The following is a 25,434-nucleotide window of genomic DNA, read 5'->3' on the forward strand; positions in this document are numbered from 1 at the left end:
AAAGTACTGGAGTTTCAGCTTTAGCATCATTCCTTCCAAAGAAATCTCAGGGCTGATCTTCAGAATGGACTGGTTGGATCTCCTTGCAGTCCAAGGGACTCTCAAGAGTCTTCTCCAACACCACCGTTCAAAAGCATCAATTCTTTGGTGCTCAGCCTTCTTCACAGTCCAACTCTCACATCCATACATGACCACAGGAAAAACCATAGCCTTGACTAGACGGACCTTTGTTGGCAAAGTAATGTCTCTGCTTGTGAATATGCTATCTAGATTGGTCATAAATTTCCTTCCAAGGAGTAAGCATCTTTTAATTTCATGGCTACAGTCGCTATACCCTTTAGGTAAAAATATTCTATCTGCCTTATCCAAAGGATATCTATATGTGTTCTGACATCTATCCAAGCTTTAATTCTAATTGTAAATGCCATGTCCTTTGTCCATCTTTCTATTGCAAGTCACTGTTTTTTTTTTTTTTTTTTTTGCTATGCAGAAGTTCATTGTATATTCATCACATAAGTAATTTCTTGTTCTACTCTATGTTATGAATATAATATAAGTAATAGCAATTATTTTGTGCTCTTTGTGTAAGTGATGTTTCTGAGTCTATGTATTTGCATTTCCATCCTTTCTTCTATATGTTTAAAGTGATGCCAAATGTGCTGGAGGACTTCCTGCAGAAGACATTCATCTCTATGACTGGTTCCTTGACTCAGTTCTTTATCTTTGCCTCTCTAGGGACAACTGGATTCTCCTGATTGGTGGTCAAAGAATATGATCACTACTGAATAATTGTTACCCTGGCTGCCACTCACTCCCAGATGGTACTTGGGGCTGGTGGGCATAGCCTGGCTTTTTGGCTTCATGGTAGATGGATTGGTTGTGGCCCTGGTGGCCCAGCAGAGGTCCAGTGGCCCAATCACATTAGCCAATTTTACTGTGACTTCACGCCTTTGTGAAGACTGGCCCACTCAGATCCTAGAGTGAGTGGTCCAGGTGACAAAATGCATTCATTTACTGTGTGGTTATCTTACTATTCCTTTTGGACTGATTCTCATATCTTATGCCTGGATTGTGGTGATTGTATTGGCAGTTCTTGCTGTGGTCAGCAAGAGAAAGGCTCACCCACATGGTCCTCCTACCTAGCTATAAGGTTCACATGCTGTGAAATTCTCACGGTCTTTTACATTATAGTCTCTGCTGCTCATCCCCATTCAGGTTGTTAGCCTGCTCTATCTGATGGTCACCACCATCTTCAATCCTCTGATCTACCCTCTTGGGAGCAAGTTGGCTCATTAAGCACTGAGGAGGCAGCTCTCATAAGGAAACTGACACACTTGACTTACAAAGGAGGGTGTTGATATTTTCTTTTGGGAGTGCAGATTTCTTCACTAAGAGGTCTTCCAAGAATGTTTGAAAAAGCATATCTTTGTCTATTCTCTTGTTCCCCTCTAATCTTTCTATGGTTCCTCTAAAAGTGAAGCAAGTATGGCAATTTTTAAGTGTTAGATTAAATTTTTTATTTTAAATTCTATTATTTCTCTATTAAATAGGTCATGAATATTTTATATAAAAAACAAACACAAATAGTATCCCTAAAAGAAACCTAGAAATACTGTTTATTTATAGCATTGTTTTATGACATCAGAATTGCATTCTATGCATATGTATAAATAACAGAAGTTGGATCATTAAGTTTATAATCAGATTTTCCAGTGAAAACTGTTAGGGCAATTCTTTTTCAAGATCAACGAATACATACTGGTTTGGCGGAAAAAAACTGAATGAACTTTGTGGCCAATTCAATGTTTTATTCTTTTGGGCTTTATAATATGGCTAAACATGACACTCTTAAATATTCTTTTGTCATTGGGAATTTTTAGTTGTATTTCATTCTTTCACTGTTGTATTCCATTAGTTGTATTCCATTCTTTCACAAGCATTGTTTATTTCCAGAATTTACTTCAATGTGTTTTTCATGGTTTGATTGCAATGTCTAAGTATATGGATATTTTAAAAATATTTAAAGCTGAATGCACTTCACTTATTCATTTTAACTTTTTGCTTTATTTTTATCTTTCTACTGTAGGTCTTTGTTGGTTATCTATTTTAAATATAGCGGTGTATACATGTCAATCCCATCTGTCCATTGACTGATGAATGGATAAAGGTGAAGTGGAACATACATTCAATTGAATATTACCCAGCCATTCAAAAGAATGAAATAATGCCATTTGCAGCAAAATGGATGGATCTGGAGATTATCATACTGAGTGAAGTTAAGTCAGCAAAGACAAATATCATAGAATATCTCATACAACCTAGAAAAAGATGTGAATGAACTTATTTACAAAACAGAAAGAAACTCACAGACTTAGGGAATGAATTTACGGTTATCAGAGGGGGGAAGTAAGGGGAAGGAATAGATGGGGAGCTTGGGATTGTCATTTTAACTTTTTATTGTAGAAAATGTCAAACAGTCAGAGAAGTAGAGTTGGTAGTGTAATAGACCCTTATGTACCTATCACCCAGCTTTGACATCAATGCTTTGCCAGTATTGTGCCTATATCTACCATTCCTTTTTTTTTCCTGGAAAATTTTAAAGAAAAATTTAAACATTGTGTATATATTGTGCAGGTAGATTCTTTACTACTGCACCACCTAGGGAGCCCATATTGTGCTGTATAAATGATGTAATCTTGTATTCCCAGGGTGAATGTTTATTATGCTTTCAAATTTATGAAGACATTTTTATTCACTATGCCATTATGATATGTCCCACAATTATCAAGATAGCACAAAAACACAAATTAATAGAACATTCTGAAAAATAAGGCATTAAAAGGGGAAAAAGTGCATAAGACCAGTTTCTATTCTCTTACTTATCATGATGATACTGGTGTTACTGATGGGGAGAGAACTGAAGATGGTAATTTGTAAGGTGACTCTGATGACAAAAAGATGATATTGACTAAAGCTGATGGTGATGATCTTCATTACTAAACTGGTGATAGAAATGGCAATAGTGATCAAAATGTTGGTAAAAATGGGAATAGATGATCACATCTCAATAGTATTATCTTTACAAGGCAACTTAAAGAGCAGCTCATCCAATCAACTCTTAAGAATATTATATATATTGCTATTGCTAATTGCTAATATACTTAATTATATATTATAATGTAATGTGTATTATACTCCTTTGACATATTACTGATATAATGTTTTGAGATAATAATATAGATAATAAATAATATATATACCTATAGCTGGAATACATATACAAACTTGCACCTAGAGTGGGACCTAGAAGCTAGTTCTCCAAATTTCTATGTAGTGTTATATCCAATATACCATATCATGTTGTGTGACATGTGAAAGCTTTGGTGTTAACTGCTCACTTTATCAGTGTGGTGTTGAAGAGTGTGATTTCCGTCCCCCCACCCCCACCCCCCGCAAAAAACACTTGTTTCTTGGAATTATTCCTAATGCCATGAACTCTCTATGCCCAGAATCCTTTTCAGGGATCTCTTCACTTCCTTATTTCTTAGACTATAAATGAAAGGATTGAGAGTGGGGGTGACCAGGGCATACATGACAGCAGCACCCAGCTCCCCAGAGGCATGAGAAGCTGACGGGGACTTCAGGTAGCTGGCAAAGACTGAGCTGTAGAAGAGGATGACCATGGAGAGGTGGGAGCTGCATGTGGCCAGGGTTTTCTTTTTGCCCTGTGCTGATGGGATCCGAGCTACAGCAAGGAAAATATGGGCATAGGAGCTTGTGATGCAGAGGAGAGGGCTGATTCCTAAGAGTCCTGTCAGAACCATCATCAGATCCTCATTGAGGTGGGTATCAGAGCAGGAAAGTCTAAAGAGTGGTCCGAAATCACAGAAAAAGTGGGGAATTTCTTGATTACTATAGAATGAGAGCTGGGATAGCAACAGGGCATGGACAAGAGAGATAGAGTGGGCCACTCCCCATGACCCACCCATCAGCAGTGCACATCTGCAAGGAGTCATTAGGAGTGCATAGTGCAGGGGATGGCAGATGGCAGCGTAGCGGTCAATAGCCATGGCAGTCAAAAGCAGGTTGTCCATATCAGCAAAAACTGTGAAGAAATATAACTGGGCCAGGCACTCAGAGAAGGAGATCAGTCCATTACTGGTCCACAAAGTCTCCAGCATTTTGGGGGCAGTGGTGGTAGTGAAGCAGAGGTCGACCAGGGAGAGCTGGCTGAGGAAGAAGTACATGGGGTGTGAAGGTGGATGTCAGCGCCAATAGCCAGCAGCAGTAGTGAGTTTCCTAAGAGACTCAGCAAGTAGAGGGCCAGGAAGAGACCAAAGAGGAGCTGTGGTTTGTCTGGGTCATTGGACAGTCCTGAGAGGACAAAGTCAGGGTTCTTACTGCAGTTCATTTCAGGTCTTGATGGGCTACAAGAAAAGAATCAGCATGAAGAGGATTCACTACAGTTAGCTGCTGAAGTGTATTGTAGCTAACCTCGATGGTTCTCTTTTCAGTTGGTTTCCTTATACCACAAATATGAGGAATGAAGAAAAGAAAATCAGCAATGAGAGAGACAGAATTTGCACTTTCTGAAGGATGATCTAAATGAGGAGGCACAAAGATGATGGAATGAGAGGAATACCAGGAGGTTCCTCGAGTTTTTTAAGGGTGAAAGAGCTCTGTTAGTCTTCATATTATTGGATGGCATAAGGACTTGTTTATGAATCAGTTTTTATTACAAGAACATGAGCCTACTAAGGCAAAGCCTGCATCTCGGTACTTAGCTTAGTGCTTGGCACATCATAGGAACTTGGTGAACGCTCCTACCCATCTACACAGTCACTACTTTAGTTTAAGTTATTGTTAATGACTAGAGTCCTGCTAACTTCTGAGCTGCTTGAATAGTCCCACTCTTGCCTCATTCAATATATTCTCCACACTGCCACCAGAGTGATCTTTTCAAAAAAGAAACTCTGATCATGTCTGTTATTCGCTTAAAAACAGATGTCCAGAGAAGCATTGGGCTTGTGAAGGAACAAAAATCCCCACCCTATCTATCAAAGCTCAATCTGTCTTGACCTTGTGATGTCTCAGCAGCTTCATCTTACACTACAGTCCCCTCATTCTCTGCTTGCTAGCCACTCTGGCTGCCTTGCATTTCTTCCTGTGCACTATTTCCCTTTGCTTCATTCTGAGTCAACTCCTGTTCATCCTTTCACAGTCTCAGATCAATTAGTGACTTTCTCAGGAAAGTTTTCCCTTGCGTCTTTGATTAAATCAAACCTACTTTTCATATGCTACCGCACGTAGTACTTGCATAGAATTGCTATAGGTGTCATACGAACAATGTTGTTCATATTTATTTTGTTAAAATATTTATTTAAGATATTTAGTTACTGTTTGGAGAAGGCGATGGCACCTTGCCTGGAAAATCCCATGGATGGAGGAGCCTGGTAGGCTGCAGTCCATGAGGTCGCTAAGAGTCGGACACGACTAAGCAACTTCACTTTCACTTTTCACTTTCATGCATTAGAGAAGGAAATGGCAACCCACTCCAGTGTTCTTGCCTGAAGAATCTCAGGGACGGGGGCGCCTGGTGGGCTGCCGTCTATGGGGTCACACAGAGTTGGACACGACTGAAGCGACTTAGCAGCTTAGTAGCAGTTAGTGTTGGACTCCCGCACGGAGCCATAAAGTGCATTAAGGCAAATAGCGTGTCTGGTTTTCTTCTCCCTTGTGTCCCCAGTGTAGGCATCCATAAAGCATATTTGTCACGAGATGAATAATAAATTAATTAATTGATAGTGAGGACAGGAGAGGATCATAAGCTTTCCTCCCAAGTGCTGAAATGTTCTTCCTTCCATTTCAACATTTTATGAATAAAAGTTTTTTCCTCCAAATATTCTCTTAATAAGACTGGAATCACTGATTCATCTTTTTACTTCATCCCTAAAATCTATATTAGTAGTATAACACTTCTTTTTTAAACTACAAAATGATCCTCATTTTTGTCTTTTTCTCATCTTTTTCACGGTTACCATCTTTGTACCTTCAACAACTTGCTCCCAGTTACTTAATCAGTAGCTTTACTGGCTTTATTGGTTCCAGAAAACGTACAGCTTTATGGTTTTGGCCTGACGCTCCCTTGCTCAAATATCTCTAATATCTTATTTTCTAATGCATCACTTCCCAGGTGGTACTAATGGTAAAGAACCCACCTGCCAATGCAGGAGACATAAGAGATGCTGGTTCCATCGCTGGATTGGAAAGATCCCCTGGAGAAGTAAATGGCAACTCGCTCTGGTATTCTTGCCTGGAAAATTCCATGGATAGAGGAGCCTGGAAGACTATACAGTCCATGGGGTCACAAAAAGTAGGACAAGACTGAGCAACTGAGCATGCACACAAAATGCGTCACTTCTACCTATCTGTGTCTGGTTATTGATAATTTCTATCCTTGTTCCCACTTTCCAATAAACAAGGTTTTCTACTTTTTATCACTATTTAGTCTCCTTTCTCCTTGAGCTGATCATGTCATAACTCCATGAATATTCTCACTTATGCTTTCACACACTGATATATACACAGTATAATCTAGTCCTTGCTGCTGCTGCTGCTAAGTTGCTTCAGTCATGTCCAACTCTGTGCGACCCCACAGATGGCAGCCCACTAGGCTCCACCATCCCTGGGATTCTCCAGGCAAGAACACTGGAGTGGGTTGCCATTTCCTTCTCCAAAGCATGAAAGTGAAAAGTGAAAGTGAAGTCGCTCAGTCCAGGCTCCTCCATCCATGGGATTTTCCAGGCAAGAGTACTGGAGTGGGGTGCCATTGCCTTCTCCAATCTAGTCCTTAATTGAATATTATCTTAAGATGTTTTCTAATGTTTATGACATACAGATTTTCTTGTATAAATTATTTATAAATGCACTGAGAGTAGAATCATATATTTTTTTAAAAATTTCTTTAAACCAACAGTCTAGAAGTTGAGTGCATGTTGTCTCTGACCATACCTCTCACATTTTTACATCCTTTCCCAGGTTGAATCTTCCTGATACTTTTGCTTGAATAACCTTTCTGCTTTTATATCCACCTCCTGATAATTCACCTGAAAAGTAATCATTTGTGTTGGATCTCAGATAGACCAGGAGTGGTTGAAAACTGAGGTTATCAGAATCATATTTCAGCATTGAAAATATACGAGGTCCTAACTATCTAAAATTGTGAAGTCCTAACTGTCTAAAATCTCAGCCTCAGATGGACAATACCCTCATATCCTACTGTTTCCCCTCAGCCTTCCTCAGCTACTCCTCCACTTCTCTACTCTTTATGACAGATCCTTCAAAAAGCTACTTGTCTCCATCATGCATTGTCCATTACTCTCCAAATTTGTTATTTTACCTTCCATGCTTTTTATAAACCGTCTTCAGTCAAGCTGTTCACCTCAAACTATCACAAACATTGTTAATTGGCTATGCCCTAAAACAAAATTAAAAGTTAACAAGTTATCTGTTTATAGATATTTGAAGTCTGAAACTAGAAATAAAAGAAGAGGTCCAAAAATGAATAATAAGAAAAAGGAGGAGTCAGACAAGGAGACTAAGGAGCCATCAGTGAGATCACTACATACCTAGGAGACTCTCAGGATGTCCTGAAAGCCAGCAAAAAAGAGTATTTGAAGTAAGAGAAGTCAGCTGGGATAAGTCTTGTTGAGACATCAAGTAACTTAAGGACTGAAATTGAACTTTGACATTGATGAGAGTGATTTCATTGGTATGTTAAGAGCAATAGCCTGACTGAAGAGGGTCATACATGTACATGTATCCATTCTCCCCCAAACTTCTCTCCCATCTAGGCTGCGACATAACATTGAGCAGAGTTCTATGTGCTATACAGTAGGTCCTTGTCAATTATCCATTTTAAATACAGCAGTGTGTACACGTCCATCCCAAACTCTCTAACTATCCCTCCCCTCCAGCAACTGTAAGTTTGTTCTCTAAGTTTGTGAGTCTATTTCTGTCATAACTAGATAACTTTTCAATTATATCTTCCAATCCATCTTCTTTTCTAAACTCTAGACTTGTATATTTAACTTTCTATTAGATATGTCCTTATGAATGTCTGTTAGAGGTTTTACTGTCTAAGACATTTCTTACAGCTCAACTGATTTACATATGGATTTAGAAACAGGTACATATGTAGACTTCAAGCACAGAACTTTCATCTACTATGTTCCACTCTGAAGTCTGAGCCTGTTTCTCTATTTGTCAAATGCTACCTTCCACACTTATCTACTGGCGTTCATTATCTTCAACCCATGAGTTGACTGATCTATGTATTCTATCATTTGAATATATATTCTATCCAGTGCTTTTATTAAGCAAGTGGGATAGTCCAGAGATCCCAGAATCCTTTGCCTACATTGGTGAGGTGATGTTCATAGCTGCAAAGATGTAGCTCAGGAACTGAGTATTAACAATATTCATGTCTCTTGGGATTGGAAAGGTAGGTTAGCATTAGGAATCTTTCTTGTCCTTGGAGACTGTTCCCAGAGTTACTCATTAATGGCAAATCTTGAGGAATTTTCCATAGAAAAAGTTGGGTATAAATGGTGCTGAGGAATAAAGTCAATAATTAACAGAGGTCTGTTATTAAGAATAACTTGGAAGTAAAATCAGAAAGATTATCTAAAACTCACAGTTTCTCTCTGGTTACTGCTCTGCTTCCTTAAGTCAGATTATTTTGAAGAGGTGAACATATGACCACAGCATTTCATAACCCTTAATATTTATATATATATGTGCATATATATATATTTTGAGCAATCTTTTTTCTGTCTTTTGTATAAATAGATTGATAGACCGAAATAGTAAGACTGTGCGTATGTCATCTACTTTTGGATATCTGACAAGCATTTCAATTTTAAATCTGCCTAAATGAGAACATCCCAAGCTCTTAACTTTTCCTTGTTTCTAGTCTGATATTTACCATTTTAATAACAAGGTTTGTGGTATATCATTTCTTGAGTTCATAAAGGCGTCACATTCAGCCATTAAAGACTATCAATATGGAGTTATAAACAAGTAGAAGTTCATTTTTCTCTAAGGTAAATTAAGTCCAGGTAGGTAGTCTGGTGAGGATGTGGTGGGTCATTATAGAGTAAAGCTCTCTCTGTCCTTAGCATATGATTTTTATCCTCAAGGTCAACTGTTGGAGCTGCATTAGTTTTGGTGATCATGCTATTTTCCTGTAGAAAATTTTCCACACCCAATTGTCTAGAATTTAATCCCTGATTTCTGGATACTCTCTTTGGTTTCAATGATCTATGCATCCATTTTTATGCCACTATCATATTGCTTTGACTACTATAGGTTTGTAATATTTGAAATCAGGGAGGGTAATATGTCCAGCTTTGTTGTTCTTTCTCAGGATTGCTCAAGTCTAGGCTCTCAGCGTGATTCTCCACTGACCTGGGGGAGAGTCAGTGCAGTCAGCAGGTAGCCATTTCACTTACCCTTCTAATGCAGTTTGCCTTGGTCTCTGTGGTGCTTTGGCCTCAATTCTGTAATTTTCTCAGTGATGTCTTATCCATGAATACTTGTTAGTTGTTCTTTTTGCAAGAGGGAATAAAGTTGGGAACAATTTATGTTGCTATCTTGGTGAGATCACTCTTCTATAGTAATTTGAAATACTTCTATCTTTTAGTGTTAAAGTGACTGAATCACCATTACAATATTAGAGTATTCAGAATTTGACTATATTTTTTCCACTAGAATCTACTATTTATGGGACAAAATAGTAGATCTTTGCAAAGATCTGTGCAACACATCACAAACATCATTTCAATTGTTTCTCAAGGTAAGTATCACATCCATGTGTTACAGAGAAAACAAAAGTTTCAGAAAAAATAAGCCATTTGCTCATGATTACATTGATAGGAATAACTGAACCATAATTAGATCCTAATCTGACCCTAGCCAGCCCAATAGCAAGGAAAAGAAATGAAAGTTTTAAATTTTGGACATTAAGAAATAAAGCTCTTTATTCAGAGATAACAATGTATAATAGAAATTTAAAAGAATCTATAAAGATTTATTGGAATGTATATGTTTATAGGGAAGATCAATGAATATAAGGTTAATGTACAAAAATCTACTGGATTTCTATATATTGATCCCCCAAATTAGACAATTAAATTTTTACAATTACAACTTAAAATATCATCAAATACATAGAGATAAATAAAAGATGTCTAAAACTACTATGTTCAAAATTATACATCATTTCTGACATGATTTTTAAAAACCTAAAGAAGTGTAGAAAAATACCCTGTTCATAAATTACCCTGTTTATATAAATTGGAAGATGCAAACTTTTAAAGAAGATTGTTCAGTTTGATCTATGGATTCAATGTACTTCAGTCAACATCTTTATTTTAATTAAAAGCTTGTTTCTAAAACATATGGATAAGCAAAAGACTTGGTGTAGACCATAAGATCTGAAGGAGCAGAGTAGGAAAACTTACAGACTTAATATAAAAACTGTATAGCTGCAATAAATAATAGAGCTTAATAGAATAAGCATAAATACATAAATCAATTGAACAGACGAGAGACTCCCACACATATACAATTGCTCAACTTTTTACAAAGGCACCAACTGCAATTCTTTGGGGGGAAAAGTTTGTTTCCAATTAATTATTGTAGTGAATTGGATATCAATGAGTAAAGTGAGCAATGACATCCACCTTATGCCATCACAAAAATTGTTTTCCAATGGATTATGGAACTAAATAGAAAAGGTAAAATAATAAAGCTTCTAGGATATAACATTGGTATTTTTAAAACAGTTTTTCTGCTTTAAGATTTTTAAAATTTCTGTTTTCATTATTTTATAGGTTCAGAATGATATAACTACATTTATATTCATTTTACTTATCCTTGCCAATTTTTGTTGTGCTTCTCAAACCTGATGATCTACATTTCTATGAATTCTGGGAAAAAAGCCTTTACAGTTATTTCTCTGAATATTCCCTGTCACACATTCCCTCAATTGCATGGAAAGTAGATCTTTCTGGAACCATTAGTGGACAGATATTGAATATTTTTTTGTATCTTTTATGAAAACTAAGCTCTTTTTCATGCTTAAAAAATTTTTTTTTTCTCATTCTGTGAGAAATACTTGGATCTGTCAGCTAGCTTCTTCTGCCCTTTTTTGCATTTTATCTGCTGCTTATATCATCCATTCTTTTACATTTTGGTCACTGTATATTATATTGACATGATTTTTTTTGCTTATTTTTCAAATGTGCCTTTAAAAAACATATTAGTTTAATTGTGTTTGTATTAATTCCTATAAGCATTTTATGAGTCGCTTATTGTTTGTATTTTTTCAACTTATCACTCACATGAAAGACAAGGATGCAACACAAATGACATAACCAGACTTGTCCCTGGTGACCGTGTGTGTTACCCATTGAAGCCCTGTAAGATTAATAGAACATTAGGTGGACCCTTAAACAGACAGAAAACACTGAGGGCCAGGTGGTTCTCTTATGTGCTTACGTACTATATAATATTCCAAACTTGATTGTAACTCAGAAAAAAGAAAGAGTTGTTCTTTTCTTTGACAGAAATGAGCCAGAAAGCAATGTACAGATGCCCTTACAATCACTGTCCTCAAAGAAAAAGAACATATGACAAAGATGAATGACATATGATGAAGACAACAATAAGAAAATAAGAGATTAGAAGCACAGTATACAATGGAATAAAAATTAGACAAAATGTGGTACAGAAATTTTGAAGGAATTACCTTATTACTGAAGAGGGACCCTTGAGCTGAAACAGAACAAAAGTCTGTCTATACATTATTTAATAAGGGTTTGACTAAAGCAAAGGGACCTGGAAAAATTAAAAGTGAAGGAAAAGACAGATGTGTACCAAGCAAAGAAAGCACAGGAGATAATAATAACCTGAGATAAAGTATGAGTCAAAGTGAAAATAAAACATTAAACAGGAAAACCAAAAGAGGAAAAAAAAAAAAAGAAATGAGTCAGAAAGGATAATTAAGTTGGAGTCTTCACAGTTAAAAAAAATTATATTTTCACCATACTTGGCATTGTATAGTGAGATTTAAATCTACTCCATTTACAAGAATAGTGTTTAGATAACTCTATGTAAGCAGCAGCAGCAGCATGTATATGTTATTATTGCTCAGAGACACTCCATTGGTATGATTTTCCTTATAATGAGCTATGCTTGAGCTTTAAGTTCTTGATTGACTCTGCCATATTTTTCCAATATATTTTGATTTGTTTCTCAGTGAGGAATGAATAGATGTGACTCAGCAAAAGAGGTAGGCTTTTCTTTTCTTGAAAACTTTATTAGAGCTGCCTTCATGGCTTTGTTTCTCAGGCTTTAGAGCATCAGATTAAGTGTCGGAAGCAAAATATTATAAAAAACAATATAGACATAGTAAGCTTCCCTCATAGCTCAGTTGGTAAAGAATTTGCCTGCAATGAAGGAGAATGGTTCAATTCCTGAGTCAGAAAGATCTGCTGGAGAAGGGATAGGCTACTCGCTCCAGTATTCTTGGGCTTCCCTTGTGGCTCAGCTGGTAAAGAATCTGCCTGCAATGTGGGAGATCTGGGTTCGATCCTTGGATTGGGAAGATCCCTTGGAGAAGGGAAAGGCTATCCACTCCATTTTTCGGGCCTAGAGAACTCCAGTGACTGCATTAGTCCATGGGGTCACAAAGAGTCAGACATGACTGAGAGATTTTCACTTTCAAGTAAAGTCTAATGCAGTTGGAGAGTCAGTATGTGGCTTTAGAAATTCAAAGGACACCAATAGAGACAAACAATATGATGATAGCTAGTGGAGGGGGCAGGTGGAAAAGGCCTTTGCTCTTCCCTCAGCAGATGGGATCCTCCACACAGTAGAGAATATGTGTGTCTGTGTGTGCGTGTGTGTGTGATTGGGTGAATCAAATGGAAATGAAGCAAAGAAATGCCATCAAGGACAGGAAGCCAGTAACCCCAAGCTCACTGACATACTCATTGGAACAAGTGAGTTTTAGGAGCTGGGAGATATTACAGAGAGTTTGTAAATGATATTGGCACCATAGAAGTGATGGAGAAAGTAGCAGATGTATGCATAACTTCAGAGATGACCCCACTGATCCAAATGGCCAAGATTTCTTGAGTACAGATGTTGACGTTCATGATGCTTTCAGAGCGCAGAGGAAGGCAGACAGACGGCCACACAGCAATCATAAGGCATCACTGTGAGCATGGCCATCTCAGCAGAGCCACAAAGAGTGAAAGCACAACACTGCAAATGCATTCCCAGAGGGGAATATTGCTACTGTGCAGAGTCAAGTTGCAGATGAACCTTGGTCCAGTCACAGAAATATAACATAGGTCCAGGAAGGAGAGATGTTTCAGGAAGAAATATACAGGTAAACAGAGACTGCCATCCATGGAAGTTGCAGTGATAATGAAAATGTTACCAGTTAAAGCCACTAAGTATAAGACTAAGAACAGAGAAGTGAAAGAATATACTAATTTATTTATTCTTAATATTTCTCTTATATTACTTCATGTCACACTGCTTTACAGTTTGTTGAAATAAGGGTCGAATGTAAAAGAAAAACAAAAGATTAGAAAAAATTCTGTAAATCAACATTTTCCATGACCAGAAGTTGAGAAAAATAAATAAACCATAAATAAGATAGAAGATATTCTTGAGATGTCTTTTCAAGCTGCCTCCATTTTTAATAACACTTCATAGTAATTGAGAATTTGACCATTGAGTTCTAAAAATATTGAAATTATTTGAAGTTAAATTACTGGTTGTTTTCTGTTCAATCATGATTACAGTATAATTTTATTTATTATTTTGCCTTCCTGCTTGGATAACAAGAAATCATGATGTACCTCTTAAAAAATTCCCCTTAAATCGTATGTTAAATGGTGAGTTAACATTTAATTTTCTGAGTAATTATGTCCTCAATTAAAATTCTCAAAATCTGAAAGCATAATAATTTTACTTCTCTCATTAAAATGTGCTAACCTAGAGGGGTGATTTAGACAGGCTTAAAAACTGTACATGTTACATGGGCAACAGAGGCAAATTTTTGTAACTAAATCCAGAGAAGAGTTTGTTGAGATATATAGCAAATCTACTTTATCACTGGTATCTCAAAAACAAATTCAGCATTAGACTTCCATGGCTGATGTTTCATTTGTTCACATTTCATTTCTATTACCTAAGAATGCATTATTGAACACTAGACAAGCCTTTTCCAGGTCCACATGTATAGATGGGCTTCCCAGGTGGCGCTGGTGGTAAAGAACCCCCCTGGCAAGGCAAGAGATGTAAGAGACGTGGGTCTGGAAGTTTGTGGGTCTGGAAGATCCCCTGGAGGAGGAAATGGCAATCCACTCCAGTATTCTTGCCTGGAAAATCCCATGGACAGAGGAGCCTGGAGGGCTACAGTCCAAAGGGTCACAGAGTCAGACCTGACAGAAGTGATTTAGCATGTACACACATATATATGTATTTATATCTATCTATATATATGTATTTATGTATTTGATAAACAATTTGAGAAGCAATATATTTCACATCTCAACTGTCTCATTGCTTGTTTATGCTTCAGAAGATATCATAGACTTCTTCAAGTCAGAGTTTCCTTCTGATCACCCTCCTCAATGCCTCCTTCACTTCCTTGTTCCTCAAAGTATAGATCAGTGGATTTAGTACAGGAGTGACCACACTGTACATAATGGCAGTGATCCGTTCCTGGTCCATGGAGCTACCCGAGGCAGGATGGATATAAATGAAAAAAACAGGACCAAATAAAAGAACAACTACCATGAAGTGAGAGGCGCACGTGGACAGTGCTTTCTGGAGCATGCTACAAGAATGGGTCTTGAAGAACAGATAAATAATAATGTAGAAATAGGAGAGAAGGGTTAGAAAGAATGAGCCCATGGCAAAAGTCCCTGTGACATTATTGAGCAGCCACTGGTTGAGCTCAGTGTTCCCACAGGCCAGGTTGAGCAATGGCTTAACATCACAGAAGAAGTGATGGATGTGGTTGGAACTGCAGAAGTTTAAGTGAATGTCATTACTGAGTGCAGCAGGGCATGGAAAAACCCAATGATCCAGATAGTGACAGCCATCTGGGTACAGACCTGATGACTCATGATAAGAGTGTAACGAAGTGGTTTGCAGATAGCCACAAAGCGGTCAAAGGCCATCACGGGCACCAGCATGGCCTCTGTACTACCCAGAAAGTGGAGGAAATGAAGCTGGCTTATGCATCCCAAGAAAGAAATTGCTTTGTGTGTAGAGAGGAAGTTCTCCAGCATCTTTGGCAGAGTCACCGTGGAGTAGCAGATATCTAGACATGACAGGTTGCCCAGGAAAAAATACATAGGAGAATGAAGTCTTGGATCAGAGATGACAACTATCAGGATGGCTCCATTTCCAGCCAAATTGAGAAAGTAAATTGTAAGGAAAACCACGAAGTGAACCGGCTGCAGTACTTGGATGTCTGTCACTCCCAGGAGGAAAAATTCAGTGACGGAAGTTTGATTCAGCATCACCTAAAAGACAAAACAATAATGAAATGCTATCTCCTTGGGCTTCCCTTGTGGCTCAGCCTGTAAAGAATCCACCTGCAATGCGGGAGACCTGGGTTTGATCCCTGGGTTGGGAAGATTCCCTGGAGAAGAGAACAGCTACCCACTCCAGTATTCTGGCCAGGAGAATTCAAAGAGCCGGACATGACTGAGCCACTTTCACTTTCATCAGAACCAAAGGCCTCCTGCTGAGGATTTTCCTACCTAGACACCATATTCTGAGGGAGAGCATTGTTATTTTAACCATTTACAGCACCAGAAATTGTATAATATTTGGACCATTAACTTCATAAATATTAAGGTTACATGTTGGTAATGGACTGTTTCCTAACCACTGGTTTTCTTCATTAGGTTTATCATTATTTTTTCCTTTACCCAGAGATTCGGAGCATGTTGCCAGCCTAGCATCTTATCTGGCTGTGAACTTCTACATTCTGATGCAACTTCCTTATTGTCATCTCAAGTCAGCTCTAACAGAGGGTAAACTTTTAAGCACTCCCCTCTGCTGTCTCTTGACTTAATAGGAAACCACCTGAAGGGTTTCACTTCAGAAAAAAAGACAATGAAAGGATAATAAGAGCTATAAGAATCTGAATAGAGATGCAAACATTAAAGTGTTCCCTATAAACAGGAAATCATCTCAAGTTTGGAAAATCCCTGAGAGGAAAGACAAAAGATTTTAAGTGACTAAAGTAGAAAAGTGAATTAGGGGACATTTCTAGGGATCCTGTGGGATTCTAGGCTTTATAACCAGATAAAGTTTGAGAAATTATCTAACTTTTATTACACCTTTATGAAAGATTGGCTTCAAGGGATTCAGAGTAATTTTCCTTAATCAGTCCAGTTCAGTTACTCAGTCGTATCCAACTCTTTGCGACCCCATGGACTGCAGCATGACAGGCCTCCCTGTCCATCACCAGCTCCCAAAGTTTACTCAAACTCATGTCCATTGAGTTGGTGATGCCATCCAACTATCTCATCTTCTGTCATCCCCTTCTCCTCCCACCTTCAATCTTTCCCAGCATCAGGGAAATTAATAATTATTATTAATTTTCCTTAATAGCCAAGTATATTTTGTAAATTGTTAAACTCTGTGACTCCTGCTTAAGATATAATTGTCATGCCAGATATTATTTTTGGTTCTCTACACAAAACAAAATCGTATCAAAAATTCATTTGGAGAAAAAACCATTTCCTAACATTAAAAAAAATCAATGAAACTTTCTGTACTAAATGATTTATTTCACTGCATCACAGTGAATATGTAGAGATTACATATCTACTTTTGAGAATATCTAGAGATATGGCAATAAAATTGTAGACAGTAAAGAACCTTCATAATCTACAAACACAAGGTTCATTATAAGATAAGAAACAGGTCTAAATCCTTGGCTTGTAAATTTACTACAGGCAAGAAGACAGATAATATGGACAACTCTCCAGCTTGTCTCCTAGTTCATTTTCCTACCTGGTTGAGTGTTCAAATTCACAGTTAAGAAGCCTTATCAGGTTGACACTCCTGAAAAGTAAATGGTATAAAAATATTTGAAAAATAAAGAGTAGAAAAATATTTGACGTGATGGTTTATATTGGGATTACAGTATAAGCTCTTCATCTTCTAAAACCTCTTCTTGCTGAAATTCTGCCGGTTTTTATGATCCATGGATCTTTAAACATATCATCCCTAAGATAGAGTGTCCCCTGGGTTTGTGAAGATTATTATAAAAATTAACCTGTTACCTTTCTTTCCTTGCAATATAAGAGGATTCTCCTCAGGGAATTTGTCATCTTGAGTTCCATTTTTGTTGTTGTTCCTATTTTCTTTGCTTACTGTGTTTCTTTCTTAGTTTTAGAACCATAAACAGTTTGAGACAATTCACAATGACCTCGTGTTTTCTTAAATTACCTTTTATTTCCTGGGACCAGAGGTGTGGATGCACTTTCTTATCTTGGGCACTTTCCTTCAAAAACTGTATGAAATGGAAGGAAATTGAGCAATGACAGTTAAAGAATGAGGGCCAGTGATATCCCATTGATCCATACAGAAAGATATCTGTATTTCAATACCTTTTAAATATTTTGCTTATTTATTACTGTGGTTCTATGGAAAAAACAAAAAAAAAGAGGAATATGGAGAAGTAGTATTGTTTTTGTTTCTTCTAAATCTGATTCTTCACTGTTGGTATTAACACTAAAATATTTTCTTTAATTTTGGGGTCCCTGAGCTCACATTTCTCTCTGGGAGAATGAGGCTGGTCTCTCCAATGTGTATCTTCACTTCTTCCTATATCCTTTAGGTAAAAATAATTTATCTGATTCATTGAAGGAGTACCTGTATGTGATCTAACATCTATCAAAGTTTTTTAATTACAGTTATGTGTGCCATGTACTTTATGTATCTTTCTACTGCAGTTTATTTTTCTTGCTTTGCCGAAACTCATTACATATTCATCACATTAATAATTTCTTGTTCTAGGATATGCTATGAATAGAATACACATCAATAAGAATTATTGGTTATTATCTCACACACTAGTAAAGTAATACTCAAAATTCTCAAAATTCTTCAATCCAGGCTTCAACAGTACATGAACCATGAACTTCCAGATGATCAAGCTGGCTTTAGAAAAGGCCAGAGAAGGCCTCTTTTTTAGAAAAGAGGAACCAGAGATCAAATTGCCAACATCTGTTGGATCATCAAAAAAGCAAGAGAGTTCCAGAAAAAACATCTATTTCTGCCTTATTGACTATGCCAAAGCCTTGACTGTGTGAACCACAATAAACTGTGGAAAATTCTGAAAAAGATGGGAATACCAGACTACCTGACCTGCCTCTTGAGAAATCTGTATGCAGGTCAGGAAGCAACAGTTAGAACTGGACGTGGAACAACAGACTGGTTCCAAACAGGAAAAGGAGTATGTCAAGGCTGTATATTGTCACCCTGCTTATTTAACTTATATGCAGAGTACATCATGAGAAATGCTGGGCTGGATGAAACACAAGCTGGAATCAAGATTGCCAGGAGAAATATCAATAACCTCAGATATGCAGATGATATGCAGATGACACCACCCTTATGGCAGAAAGTGAAAAGCTGAAGAGCCTCTTGATGAAAGTGAAAGAGGAGAGTGAAAATGTTGGCTTAAAGCTCAACATTCATAAAACTAAGATTATGGCATCTGGTCCCATCACTTCATGACAAATAGATGGGAAAACAATGGAAACAGTGAGAGATTTAATTTTGGGGGGCTCCAAAATCACTGCAGATGGTGATTGCAGCCATGAAATTAAAAGACACTTGCTCCTTGGAAGAAAAGTTATGACCAAACCTAGATAGCATATTATAAAGCAGAGACAATACTCTGCCAACAAAGATCCATCTAGTCAAAGCTATGGTTTTTCCAGCAGTCATGTATGGATGTGAGAGTTAGACTATAAAGAAAGCTGAGTGCCAAAGATTGATGCTTTTGAATTGTGGTGTTGGAGAAGACTCTTGAGAGTCCCTTGGACTGCAAGGAGATCCAATCAGTCCATCCTAAAGGAAATCAGTCCTGAATATTCATTGGAAGGACTGGTGCTGAAGCTGAAGCTCCAATACTTTGGCCACCTGATACAAAGAACTGACTCATTGGAAAAGACCCTGATGCTGGGAAAGATTGAAGCCAGGAGGAGAAGGGGTCGACAGAGGATGAGATGGTTGGATGGCATCACTGACTCATGGACATGAGTTTAAGTAAACTCCAGGGGTTGGTGATGGACAGGGAGGCCTGGCATTTTGCAGTCCATGGGGTTAGCAAAGAGTTTGACATGACTGAGCGACTGAACTGAACTGAAGTGAACTGACCTGCTCAGACTCCAGAGTGAGTGGTCTAGGTGGGAACATTATTCATTAATTGTGTGGTCTCCTTCATTATTCCCTTTGAACTGATTGTGGAATTTTCTTTAAAGTCTATTGGATTCATTTTTTTTTTTTGTACAAATGATCTGTTATAGTATTTAATTATCTCATATTTAGATGTGATATATTGCTACTTTTATTCAGTTTTAATTTAAAATCTTTGGATAGAAAATTTTTTTGTAAGTTTTGTTTATTTTTAAAAAGTGAATTCATTTCTATTTTTAGTTGTATTTCATATCCTACTAACTTTTCTATATAATCATTGTTGCAGTAGCTGAATATTTGATTTGTATATGTTGGTTTTGTATTAGGCAGCATTACTTAAGCTTCAAATTCATTTTAAATTTGCTTCTTATTTACATCGATTTTATTGTTGCTGTTTTAAATTAAGAGACTGTCAGAGCACTTTTAGTTTCACAGAAGAATTGAGCAGAAAATACATAGTTCCTACATAACCCCTCCTCCTTTCTCACACAGCCTCCTCACTACCAACATCTCTACCAGAGTAATACCTTTGTTACAATCAATGAATCAACACCGGCTCATCATTCCTGATTAAGCCCATGTGGTGGCGGTGGTTTATTCGTGAGGTCGTGTCTGACTCTTGCGACCCCATGGACCGTAGCCAGCCAGGCTCCTTTGTCCATAGAATTTCCCAGACAAGTACACTGGAGTGGGTTGCCATTTCCTTCTCTAGCCCACCGTTTACATCGTGTTTCATTTTTTGTGTTGTGCATTCTGTGGTTTGGACGAATGCATAATGTCAGGTATCCACAGTTACAGTGTCACACAGAATGGTTTTCCTGCCCTAAAAATCCCAAGTTAGATCTCTTTATCTCTCCCTCCCCAGACTCCTGGCAACCACTGATCTTTTTATTGTCTTCAGTTTTGCCTTTTCCAGAATGCCATGTACTTGGAATCTTCTTTCACTTATTAATATGCCTTTAAGATGCCTTCATGTCTTTTTGTGGCTTGATAGCTGTGCTTTTTTTTTTTCTTTTTACCTATCCATTGTATGCATATGGCTTCCCAGGTGGCACAGTTAGTAAAGAATCTGCCTGCCAGTGCAAGAGAGGCAAGACCTGTGGATTCAGTCTCTGGGTTGGGACGTTCCCCTGGAAGAAGAAATGGCAACCTGTTCCAGTATCCTTGCCTGGAAAATTCCAAGGACAGAGGAGCCTGGTGGGCTACAGTCCATGGGGTCACAAAGAGTTGGACACAACTGAGACTGAGTATCCATGCATGTGTATGGATGCACCAGTGTCTATTCACCTGTTGAAGGACATCTTGTTTACTTCTAAATTCAGCAGTTATAAATAAAGCTGCTATGAACATCCATACGGAGGAGCCTGGTAGTCTGCAGTCCATGGGGTCGGGAAGAGTCGGACATGACTGAACGACTTCCCTTTCACTTTTCACTTTCATGCATTGGAGAAGGAAATGGCAACCCACTCCAGTGTTCTTGCCTGGAGAATCCCAGGGACAGGGGAGCCTGGTGGGCTGCCGTCTATGGGGTCGCACAGAGTTGGACACGACTGAAGTGACTTAGCAGCAGCAGCAGCATGAACATCCATGCACAGGTTTTTGTGTGAATGGAAGTTTTCAACTCATTTTGGATAATTTTACAGTTTTTATAATGTCAAAAATAATATACTCTGCATTATTTAAGATGTATAATATTATATAAGAAGTGAATCGCCAGTCCAGGTTCGATGCAGGATACAGGAAGCTTGGGGCTGGTGCACTGGGATGACCCAGAGGGATGGTATGGGGAGGGAGGTGGAAACAGGATTCAGGATTGGGAACATGTGTACACCCATGGCGGATTCATGTTGATGTATGGCAAAACCAATACAATATTGTACGGTTATTAACCTCTAATTAAAATAAATAAATTTAAAAAAAAGATTTTTGTCTCTTCCCTTCCTCTTCTTTTATTTCCTATTTATTTTATTATTTAATTACATTGGCTGAGATCTATTACAGCAGCAGGGATGCAGTAGTGGAAAACCTTGATTTTTCTTTCGTATATTAAAAGGATATTTCTAAAGTTCTTCACTGCATGTGACTTTGGCTGCAGTTTTTTTTTTTTTTTATGGCAGCTATTTAAAATTCTTTATCTGTTAGAGGACATTACATTTTAAGTCTGATTTCTGGAGAACTGTCATTTTCTTTTGTGATAATACGTTACAGTGGTCCATAACGGTGTTTGATGAGTTGTTCCTTTTAGTGCATTTGTAGTTGCAAACACCTTTCTTCTATAGGTGGGCTTCCCTGATAGCTCAGTAGGTAAAGAATCTGCGTGCAAAGCAGGAGACCCTGGGTTGATTCCTGGGTCAGGAAGATCCTCTGGAGAAGGGATAGGCTACCCACTCCAGCATTCCTGGACTTCCTTTGTGGCTCAGCTGGTAAAGAATCCTCCTGCAAAGTGTGAGACCTGGGTTTGATCCCTGGCTTGGGAAGATCCCCTGGAGAAGGAAAAGGCTACCCATTTCAGTATTCTAACCTAGAGAATTCCATCGACTGTATAGTCCATGGGAGTCGCTAAGACTTGGGCATGACTGTGCAATTTTAAAGATTCTAACACAACTGTGCAACCTCACTTTCTTCTGTAGGTAAGACTTTTTATTTTTAAACTTGATTCTGAAGATTCAACAAGTTAGAAATTAGAGGGCTTTCCTTTGGTTCCTTGTAGGTGGCACTACTGCATACGTGACTGCGCAACTTTCACTTTCTTCTGTAGGTAAAACTTTTTATTTTTTATTTGATTATGTGGACTCAAAAGTTGGAAAGGAGAGGTCTTGTCTTTGGTTCCTAGTGGTAGCACTGCTGCATAAGTTTTTGGTTTCCCTTACCCAAGCTACCTCTGGTTACACTTGAGAATTGGCACTTTGCTCCCCCTAGCACCTCTGTCAAGGTGTCATCCAGTACTCCTGTTGTCACTGCTTGTGCCTCCGGGGTTGTTAACACCTTGCCCATCTGGTGTTACTGGCATTGCCACCTAGGGCATTGGAATGGCTGGCACATCCACTGCACCCAGGGCCGCCTGTGTTGCAGGCTCCAGCCACCACAGGAAAAGGGTGGAGGTGGCTGGAGAGCCAGGGTTGGGAGGGTCCCCATATTGCCTGGGGTTGTTGGGTTCATGGGCATTGCTGCTGTGAGTGGAAGCTGTCTGGAGTTGGAGTGTCTCCACAACTAGCGGGATGGGGTCCCAGGCCTCACTGTCTCTGCCACTTGGTTGCCTGTGGCCATGGGGACTGCTGAGGCTCAGAGATTGGAGTCATGTGCTGTCTCCCCTGAAGATACTCTGTTTTCTGGGACCGTAGGTTCAGCTGCTCTCCCTGCAGGCTGGGAATTATAATCCCCGCCCCTCCTCTGCTTCTGGTTGTGCCTTTTCTATATGTTCTAGCCCAAACACTTATATGAACAGATATGTGGAATTCTCTGGCATCGTGGGATATTTGGCAGAGGCAACTTTGTTGAGTTATGGATGTTTTACTGGTTTTAGATGGAAGGGGAGCAGCAAAGGGAGCCATACAGCCATGATGCTGTTGTCACCCTGAGCCCATATATCTTACTGAGGAGACTACCAGGAAGAATTGTGAAAGTTCCAAGCAATTTCTTTCAGTTGACTATTATAAAATACATAAGGAATGAGATGAGCTAAAAACCAAACCATTCAGCTTTCAAGCAGAATTTAGAGGAAAATTAAAGAAGCCAGGACAGTTTAGACTCAAAAGTTTAACTGTATGTAAGTCGTAGATACTTTACATGGTAGAAGGTTATCAAAGTAAAAATGATGTCGAGGCAAAGATCAAATTCTTAGGTGCTGGGAGGAAAATGTGGTCTTTGGTTAGAGATCTCAAGGATGTGGCTGTAAGATCCTTTGTTGGGACCTCAGTAAAATAAAGAGGAAACCTAGATTAGATTCTAAAAGACTTAAGGTCAGGTCTCCTAGATGCTCTATGCTAGATAAGAAAATCTCTAAGAATCTTAAGGACATGACTTATAGACTTTCAACCAGACAAAAATGTTCCTAGAAATCTTAACAATATTGTTCCAAAGTACCCTGACCCTCAGCCCAACTCAGAGAAAAGCTTGTATCAAAGAGCTTTGTGAATATGGCATTTGTCTAATTGAGTATATCTTAATAATAATTGTAAGGCCATAAAATATTTTTAAAAATAATTTCATTGGTGTCATCATTTTCAATTTCATCATATTGGGCTTTAGGGGCAATTTTAGAAAAATGCCCCCGCTTGGAGTTTACTACTACTATGTTGCTGTTAAAGTGAAGTCGCTCAGTCATGCCCGACTCTTTGTGACCCCATGGACAGTAGCCTGCACCAAGCTCCTCCATCCATGGGATTTTCTAGGCAAGAGTACTGGAGTGGGTTGCCATTTCCTTCTCCAGGGAATCTTCCCGACCCAAGGATTGAACCCAGGTCTCCCGCATGTAGGCAGACGCTTTACCATCTGAGCCCCCAGGGATGTCCTGTTGCTGTTATGTGCCTCCCATTTTCCCCTTTTACAATAAAAGTTTTCTGTTTTGGTCATTCTATATCTATTGTATCATTATCTGTTGAGTTTGTGATGGGCAGATAATTTGACTCTTTATTCTAAGTTCTTCAGACTACAAGAAATCATACTTGAAGGATCTACACAAGAAGCCCCATTTGTACCTTGATTTGATGGAAAGACTTTGAACTGATGTTGTAATGTTATACATTTTAGAACTAGGAGAGGGAGTAAGTGTACTTTGTACATGAGGACTATGAAAGCTATTTGTAGTTATGAAGAGGAAAAGTTAAAATTTATATAACTTTCTTCTCCTTCTGCCTCTGTAACCCAGCTTGCTCCTTGCAAAGTCTAGATCACATAGGTCTCAGAAAGTGGGACTCACAATACTAGGAACAGGAGTTTATCTCACTCACCCTTGTCCTGCTCTTTGCAATTGCTTTAGCCCCTGCAAATCCACAAACCCACTTAATCACGCCTGTTGTGTATAAAAATCTCTGTAACTGCTTTGTCTGGGGCTCAGAGCTTGGAGAGTTAGCTCCTCTGGGCCCACCAGTGAAATAAACCTGAGTTCTCCAACTCTTCGAGTGTGGTGCTTGGTTTCTCGAGTACTGGTTTCTGCAACAGTTAGAGATGGGACTGATGGCCACAATTCTTTGACACTCTTTCCCTTGAAAGGTAGGATTTATTTTCTCTCTCCATGAAGAAATATGAAGAAAAATGTAACTTCTTAAACTAATAGAATTTGATAGAAATGATGTTAATTCTGGTTATGGGGTTTTTCTCTCAATGACTAACAGCTTTTGCCTTAGTCTGTTGGCCCTCTGAGTCCCTGCATTATCCCTGCTGAGGAAGTACAGGGTAGTCACAAGGAGAAAGTGGAGGAGGAGAGAAAAAAAAGGGGAAGATTTTATCAGTTCCCAGTCATTCTATGTCCAACTGTTACAAAGAGAAACTGGAGAGAGAAACACAGGGAAACATTTTATCAGGTCCTAGTTATTCCATGAACAACTGTTCAAGTTAACTTAACCAAGAGGACCCAGACTTTCTTTAGCAGAGTCAAATCTTTCTGTTTTCTGGCCCATGGAATAATGCAATTTAATGAAAAAAGTGGTTTTAAATCAGTAAAATTTTAAGTACTATTGTGTTATCAGTCAGTTCAGTTGCTAGGTCATGTCTGAATCTTTGCTATCCCATGGACTGCAACATGCCAGGCTTCCCTGTCCATCACCAACTCCCAGAGCCTACTCAAACTCATATCCATTGAATCAGTGATGTCATCCAACCATCTCATCCTCTGTTAGCCCCTTCTCCTCCTGCCTTCAATCTTTCCCAGCATCAGGGTCTTTTCCAATGAGTCAGTTCTTT

At 38.5% G+C, this 25,434-nt stretch overlaps 2 pseudogenes; both read right to left on the reverse strand.

The window, feature by feature from the left end:
* Positions 1 to 3,482: 3,482 nt before the first annotated feature.
* Positions 3,483 to 4,411, reverse strand: LOC109576690 (olfactory receptor 1f45-like; annotated as a pseudogene).
* Positions 4,412 to 14,685: 10,274 nt separating this feature from the next.
* LOC109576953 (olfactory receptor 12D1-like) lies at positions 14,686 to 15,611 on the reverse strand (annotated as a pseudogene).
* Positions 15,612 to 25,434: the final 9,823 nt, after the last annotated feature.

Source organism: Bos indicus, chromosome 23 (assembly GCF_029378745.1).
Source record: "Bos indicus isolate NIAB-ARS_2022 breed Sahiwal x Tharparkar chromosome 23, NIAB-ARS_B.indTharparkar_mat_pri_1.0, whole genome shotgun sequence".
In the NCBI taxonomy this organism is placed as follows: Eukaryota; Metazoa; Chordata; class Mammalia; order Artiodactyla; family Bovidae; genus Bos; species Bos indicus.